The sequence below is a fragment of the Hibiscus syriacus genome, unplaced genomic scaffold, assembly GCF_006381635.1.
Source record: "Hibiscus syriacus cultivar Baekdansim isolate YM2019G1 unplaced genomic scaffold, ASM638163v2 tig00018827_pilon, whole genome shotgun sequence".
NCBI lineage: Eukaryota > Viridiplantae > Streptophyta > Magnoliopsida > Malvales > Malvaceae > Hibiscus > Hibiscus syriacus.
Genome location: NW_024062448.1, coordinates 242,910 through 250,850, shown reverse-complemented (window position 1 = coordinate 250,850; position 7,941 = coordinate 242,910). Strand labels below are relative to the sequence as shown.

Below are 7,941 nucleotides of genomic sequence, written 5' to 3'. Positions count from 1 at the left end.
CAAACTGTGGAAAAATAAATCTTTCCATCTACGTTAGCTCATGGCTTTCATGCGTCGTTTGGTGTCGATGGGTCGCCTTCCGTGTTCTAGAATGTTCCAGATGATTCATGGTTGCTGGATCGAGGGGACAACTCTAACGGCCACTTTGAGGTTGTGCTTGTTGATATGCCTTTTTAGGGTTTTGAAACACTAATGTCATCCAACCTGGCCCATTGATACTTCTCTTGATCGGACGGTCTACCTCCTTATGGTGCATGTATTAAGCACAAAACCTTAACTGTTTTGTACTTTACGAATGGGCCTTGTCTCTTAGGCTTGGTAGATTCAGCTTGCTGGGTGAGGTAGGCTTATTTGCTGCCCTTTACGATCCCTACTGGACTTTACCGTCATTTTGGACTCTGAATTTAAAATTAAACTTGGACCACTCGATCCAGACTTTTTTTTGACCTAAAAATAAAAACAAAAATGAAAAGTAAATCAACAACATAAAATAATAAAAATATGTTTACTATATATATATATTGCTTAAAAATTGCATAATATATATAATATTTTTAAAAACTAAATAATACGTTTTCAAAAACAATGATATATATTTTCAAAACTATATAATATGTTTTCAAAAAACTATATTATATATTCTTAAAAACCATATATTATTATAACATAAAAATTGTAAATATAAAATCTCTTGAAATAATCCTAGATGAAAATAAGTGTCTACATGATTTTGTCATCTAACATCCTTTTCATGTATTCTCAATCATTTCCATATCAGAACAAACCAAACTTCAACATTTCTTCATGTATTTTCACCATGGTTGAACACTACATCAAGGGGTTCTAGGTGTTTTCAATCGTTCTACAAGCTTAAAAATGATTCTTTAACATTATTAACATCAAATTCTATCCTTAAATCATCAAATTTTCACTTCCCCTTCAACCCTCATAATCACCAATTCAACACTTTAACCATGAAAACAATGAAATTTTTATATCAACTTGTACAGAATTCCATATAGATTACATTTCTATTTCATGTCTTAGTCCAAAAACTCACTAAAATGGCTTGAAAATGAAAATGAAAAGCTTGTTTGCTCATCCATGGAGGCTACAATTTGAAGAGAAGAAGATGAAAGTTTTTCTTGATTTTTCTACACTTAAAGTCATGGACACTGTTATATTTTTAATTAAAATGAATTAAAAATTCATTTAAATTTTAGAAGTTCTTTCTACCCATATTGAATCTTGATATTTACCACCTTGCCATGCTTCATCATGCTTCCATCACCATTCTTACATCATACAATATCAATAATTATTTCATAAATTTTCATCTTTGTCCATGTACTTTTCCAAAAATTTAAATTTGGTCACTTTAATTCAACTATTCCACTTTAACATGGAAAGTCCACTTATTTCCACTGATCCATGTTAAATTCGATTGATTAAAAATAGCATAATAATATTACAAACCCCATACTACCATCCTTCTAATTTTTGTAAACTTCAGATTCAATCCGGTTATTCAAATATTTTATCGAACTTTATCATTTTTGTAGCTTTTAATACAAATACTGAATCAAAAATCTAATTCCTGCAAAATATCATTATTAGGGTGAATTATTTATTTACGAGATAAAAATTCTTTTTTGGAAAATTACTACTTTAGACCCTAAATATTTCCCAAATTTCTACTTTGGTCACTAAACTTTCAAAATTTAAATTTTGGTCACTTACCAAAATTTTGGGTATTACTCTACGACATGCCTACTATACCATTGTTCCTCAATGAAATACTTGGACATGTAGTATATATTTATTCAATCCATGGCAATGTACATCAATAATTCAACATTGGGCAGTTCATACCCGAAATAACATTCATCGTATATAAACTAGTAATAAATGCTTTTTATATTAACTTTTGACATATTTAGAATATGTCAATATATAATAAATGGCATAATATGTCAATATATATAATAAATAACATTCCTAATGATGTATAAAACATCCATGTATCATGTTATGTATACATTGTACTCACCTTGACACTTTTTATACATGTCAAAATATAAGCCTCGCTAAGCTTTAAACTTGATCATTTACTTTTGATTAACTTTGATCACGAAATTTATCACAGTCTATACAAAATCATATATATACAACACATATATTCAAAGCATATGTTAGTATCGTACTAACATAAGTAAAATCTAATAAATAAGTCCATAAAATTCATTCGATACTTGTTCGATATCATTTCACAACTCAATATCAACCTTAATCATTCCAAAATGACACTTTTATTCCTTTAATATTCATATTCATCACTAATCCACATAATTTCACAACTTTACATTTCAACCACAATTTATAAATTCTTTTAGAATTCATCCTAACTTTTCCAATTCACTCAAAATGGTCATTTGCGATTTCACTTTAATTTAATTCCAAACACCAAAATTTCTAGCATTTTCATTGTATTTAAACTAATACCTTCACAATTGCGTAATTACTATTTAATTCTCATACTTTCCAATATTCATGATTTAATCCCTAAACTTTAGTAAACTTACAATTTGATCCAAATAAACATTCTAACCTTAAAATCAACATTCAAATATTAAATTCCATAATATTATTTCAACTATTACACAATTGCACTTCAATCCCTACAATTTCCAAAATATGTGAAATAGTCCTTATACTTTCACCAAGTTCCAAATTTGTCCAAATAACTTTCCAAAGCATGTAGAACCATTCTAATATCAATTCTAATTCATAGGAAAATTTTGTATAATTTTCCTTAATTTATTTCATCATGGTTGAATTCTTCAAACTAGTAATTCAATTATGTCCAACTTGATTCAAGCATGATTTCAACCTTCTAACATCAATTCATGTAATTCCATTCAGTTCTATATCAATTTAAACAATTCTTCATGAAACCCTAAGTTGGCAAAGTCTAACATAACCATTCATAATGGTTTTTATTCATCAACTTGCTTGGAAACAACTCCATAACATCACTAACATCAAACTTCAACTTTAAATGACCAAAATCCACTTGTTCTTCATCCACCATATTCATGAAGTCATCACTTCAAGCATGAAAACGTGAAATATTTACACCATCTTGTAGGAAATTTAATGTAGATAATTTTTCTATTTCACACTTTAGTCCAAAAATAACCTAAAATGACTTAAAAATGAAAAATAAAATCTCACCTTGGAGCTATGGATATCACGTCAATAAGAGAAGATGATGAGCAAATTCTTAAGTTTTCTACCAAAATATCTCATAACATGTGTCTTAATAATAATTAAATGAATTTAAAGTTCATTTAATTCTAATTTACCTTTTTACCATTACTAAAATATAATAATTTCCAATTTGACATTCCCATGATATCATCTTCCTTACATCATCTTCAAAGTCAAACATGAACATATTTTTCCATACTTTCCACTTTATCCTTGAAATTTCTAAAAATTGCAAACTAGTCACCATAATTAAACAATTTGGGTTCAACATGGAAAATCAATCTTATTTCTAATAATCAATTTTAAATTTCACCATTCTAAAATATGAAAATAATTTTTTTAACCTTCTTCTAACATTCTTCAAAATTTCTCAAACTTTCGATTCGATCCGATTATCCAAATATTTTACTGAACTTTATCGCTTTATACATTTTAATACAAGCTCTGAATCAAATATCTGAAACCTACGAAAATATTATTCTTGGGGTTGAACTATTCATTTGATGATATTTTCTTAATTTTTCATCATAATTATTTTAAATAACTAAATTATACAAAATAAAAATTAGTAAAACTAATAGAATATATATATATATATGATTATTTTACATAAATTTTTAAGTAATTGGTTGAATATTTTACGAAAATAATGTGAAAAAAATTAGCGATTTGTCCTAAATCAAAAATTAATTAAGAAAATAGATTAAAATTTACGGTACAAGGTAAAATCATATTTATTTATAATTTTATTAAAGTTTTTTTTTAATTTCTCTTAATCGAATTTTAAACCTCAAATTATAAATTTAACAATAATTGTTGACTACTTTAGTGGTCCATGTAATATCTAAGCCAATGTTATACTTGTTCCTAATTAAGTCGATAAATTCTACTCAAAATAAAATTTCTAAGCCCATGTAATATGGCTTTAAAACCTCTTTATTTAAACTATTAGGAGCAAAGCTCTGGACAAGGGAAAACAATTGAAGTGGATCCCCGGTTCACAGCTGTAATGCCTGGAGAATCCAGAGGACGTAATCTTCTCAACGAGGAAATTTTCCAGGTTTTCTTTCTTTATTTTAATTTTCCCCCTCGATCTAATGGCTTTTACCTCTATTTTGTTTATGTGCGTGTATATATATTTAATTGAAGTATTTCTCAGGCCATTTATCTGTCGTTTTAGGATTGAATATTACTTGTTAAGTATAGAAAATGATTGGGTTTTCGTTATATTGTATAGAAAATGATGGGTTTAGTTTATCTAGCGTGTAGGAATTTTGTGGTCTGAATTCTATATATATTCTTTTGGGGAAGTTATTGGCTAGCGATGCCATATATTATATCTTGTTTTTGTCTGGCATTTCTTTTCCATGGATATTGACAATCGAGACAATAGCTGATTGATCACTAATTGGTTCGAAATTGATGAGTTGCATGCATGTGTTGTAATAAGATGAAATTGGGCATATGCTGTTGTTCTCCCCATTCCAAACTTACAGATGACTGGACCTTTGTGTCTCTGTCTTCTAATTCTTAAAGAATTTGATTCTTCTGAATAGATTATCTGCTGGCCAATGGACGTTAGAAATCTCCTATTTTTGTAATGAATTTCATAGAAATATGAACTTCAGTTTATCTTTAGCTTCTTTTGGTTTCAGATAGGGCTTCAGTTAATGTTGAATGAATTGGTTATGCTTCCTATTACTGTTTCTGTTTCTGTATCCTAGACGTTGTTCTCAACCCAATTCTTGAATAGTATACATGACTGTATTTGTTAATTGTTGTGGACTCAGATCATTTATCAAGTGTTTAAGGTTGGACTGTACTTCCCCAAGTGCCGGAGTTGAAGGAAATTGAAGGGAAGAGAGATACTATTGATGAAGGCAAGAATTGTGGCTGATGGGCGTTTGACAAATGAAATGGATTCCAACGGCAAAGAGATTAGAAATTTTGATCATGTGTTTTCCCAATTTGCATACAAGGGCAATCATGGTGAGGAAAATGTCTTGAACAAAAGTGAAACTGTGAGCAAAAAGAATGGAAAGAGGAGGATAGCTGATGTGCAAGTACGAAAGGTTTCACCGTATTTTCAAGCAAGTGGAAAAAAACATAACAGCTTAACTGGCAACTGCGGAGGACAGCTCAATTTGATTTCGCAAGTTTTGTACGAGGATTGTAGTAAGGAAAAGCTTTTGATGGAAGGGGATAGCAAACAAAATGGAAAGAAGAGATTAGAGGAAAAGCTTTTGATGGAAGGGGAAAACATCAGTAAACAGAATTGAAAGAATAGGATAACAGAGGAAAAGTTTTTGAAGGAAGGGGAAAATGTAAGCAAAAAGAATGGAAAGAAGAGGAGAACAGAGGAAAAGTTTTTGAAGGAAGGGGACAATGTTTGCAATCAGAATGTAAAGAAGAGGGGAGGGGATGTGCAAGTTCAAAAGGTCTCTCAGTATTTCCAGTCAAGTAAAGAAAAACAAGGCAGGACAAATGGGAATTGCTGAACAAAACCCAGAGTATTGAAACAGTCCCCTTATTTTCAGAAGAGCAGTGAAACTTTGGATGGCTTGAGAAAACCAAGGAAGACGGAAGGAGTTAAAACTTTTCTTTCTGCTTCTCAGAAAAGAGATGAGGCTTACCGACGAAAAACTGAAGATAATACATGGATCCCTCCTCGCTCTGAAGCCCCACTTCTGCAGGAGGATCATGCACATGACCCCTGGAGGGTCTTGGTTATATGCATGCTTCTCAATAGAACATCTGGCGGCCAGGTTTCTTTCAATTAAATATTTTATTCCATTATGCATTTCTTTACTTAATAATGCTTGTTGCAGTTAGATTAGATGCTGTTGCTTTACTTTTGGATGTTGTGTTGCTATGAAATTTTCATGCTTGGTTTTCAGTCATCCAAGCAATTTCATGTTGGAAAATGGAAACATATTTATTTTTGTTCAAATGGAACTGTAATATAACAACGTTTAATGAAACTTGTGTTTGCTAACGGTATTGCAGATAAATTGTATTATTTGGATTGGAAACTGAAAACAAATTGAAATATGATCGACTTTCATGAGATTCTCTTTTAGTTATCGTGGTTAGCCGATCTTGATCAATTTGTTTCTTTTCTTACTGTAATGGTAAACCAAGCTAAACCTGTTAATCTCGTCATTGACCATAGAACTTCTCTGTGTTCACATTCAACGAGACATCAAATTTTGATATTTCTATCATTGATGCTTTTTTCTATGGTTAAACTTGAGAAAATCGAAGCAGTGGATGGTAAAAGCAGTCAAAGTAATGATGGTTACATCAACTGCAGGCTAGAAAAGTATTATCCGAATTCTTCACTCTGTGCCCTGATGCAAAGACAGCCACCGAGGTTGCCACTAAGGAGATAGAAAAGGCTATAAAAACTCTTGGTTTGCAAAAAAAAAGCGGGCAGAGATGATACAACGAATGTCTCAGAAGTCAGGAGTATTTATGGAACGAATGGACTTATGTGACTGAGCTGCATGGTGTTGGAAAGTAAGTTGGCTGTTCTCTGTCTCTATCCATTCTTATTAATCCCATGTTTTCCACATGAAAACAGTTTAGATTTGTAACCTTTTCGATGACCAGGACGCATATACGATATTTTGCACTGGAAAAGGGGATAGAGTAACTCCCACCGATCACATGCTTAACCGTTATTGGAACTTTCTCTATGGACCCAAGAATACTCCTCTCTAGATAAGGTTAGATGTTCTTTTGGATAAAAAAAAGGTCTGTGATTAGGGTTACGTAAATTACTGAAGTTATTCTAACTTTGAGTAATTTTATATCAATGGAAGATTATGAAGACTGTCTATATATGCCCCTTCATTTTATCTTCATTTAATTGTTGAGGTTAAGATTTAAAACAGACGTACAATTATCGTCATCTAGTTTATGTTTGTGTTAACGTGTCTACATGTACTGCACCTATCTTTTAGATAATGGACTAAGATGTTATTTAATACTCTCTGATTTTTTTCCTGAATTTCTTCTTCGATCAAATTCTTTCCCCCCTAGAATTTCTTCATTTTATTTGGGTTTGCAGACGTACAATTATCATCATCTAGTTTATGTTTGATCAAATTCTTTTAGATAGTGTCTATATATGACATTTAATTTATGATCATACTAATTGAGAAGAAATCGCTTCTAAGATAATGATTTATATCGTAATATATTAAATTATTTTATTCAATAGGATAAACTTTTACTGTCGATGTTAATATTTTTTTTCGTAACAGTACTATTTTAACACAAATTTCATTCACATGTTAAATTTGATTGAGATCGAACAATTTTGCAGTGGTTGTTTATAATTCGAGAACTACTCGTCACAGATAAAGTCGACTAAATAATTTATTACGCACTTAGACACGAGAATATGCTTAAAGTTGATTAATTGTTATTTATATATAAGGTGGTATAATTTACTACATTTTGAAACACCTGACATTGACATTACTAATAACCTTACAAAACAATTTTTTTTCTAACAGCAAGAGTTTACAGCAATCATCGTGTTTTATCTCTGAAGCTGGGATTTCAAACTTTACATCAATTCGCAGCTTAAATATACACTTTTGCTGTAAATGCTATTCTGGTGCTAATTTCCAAGGCAAAAAGCTGAATTATGGGTTGCATCTG

At 30.7% G+C, this 7,941-nt stretch overlaps 1 pseudogene; it reads left to right on the top strand.

The window, feature by feature from the left end:
• Nucleotides 1-4,241: 4,241 nt before the first annotated feature.
• LOC120209379 lies at nt 4,242-7,209 on the top strand (annotated as a pseudogene).
• Nucleotides 7,210-7,941: the final 732 nt, after the last annotated feature.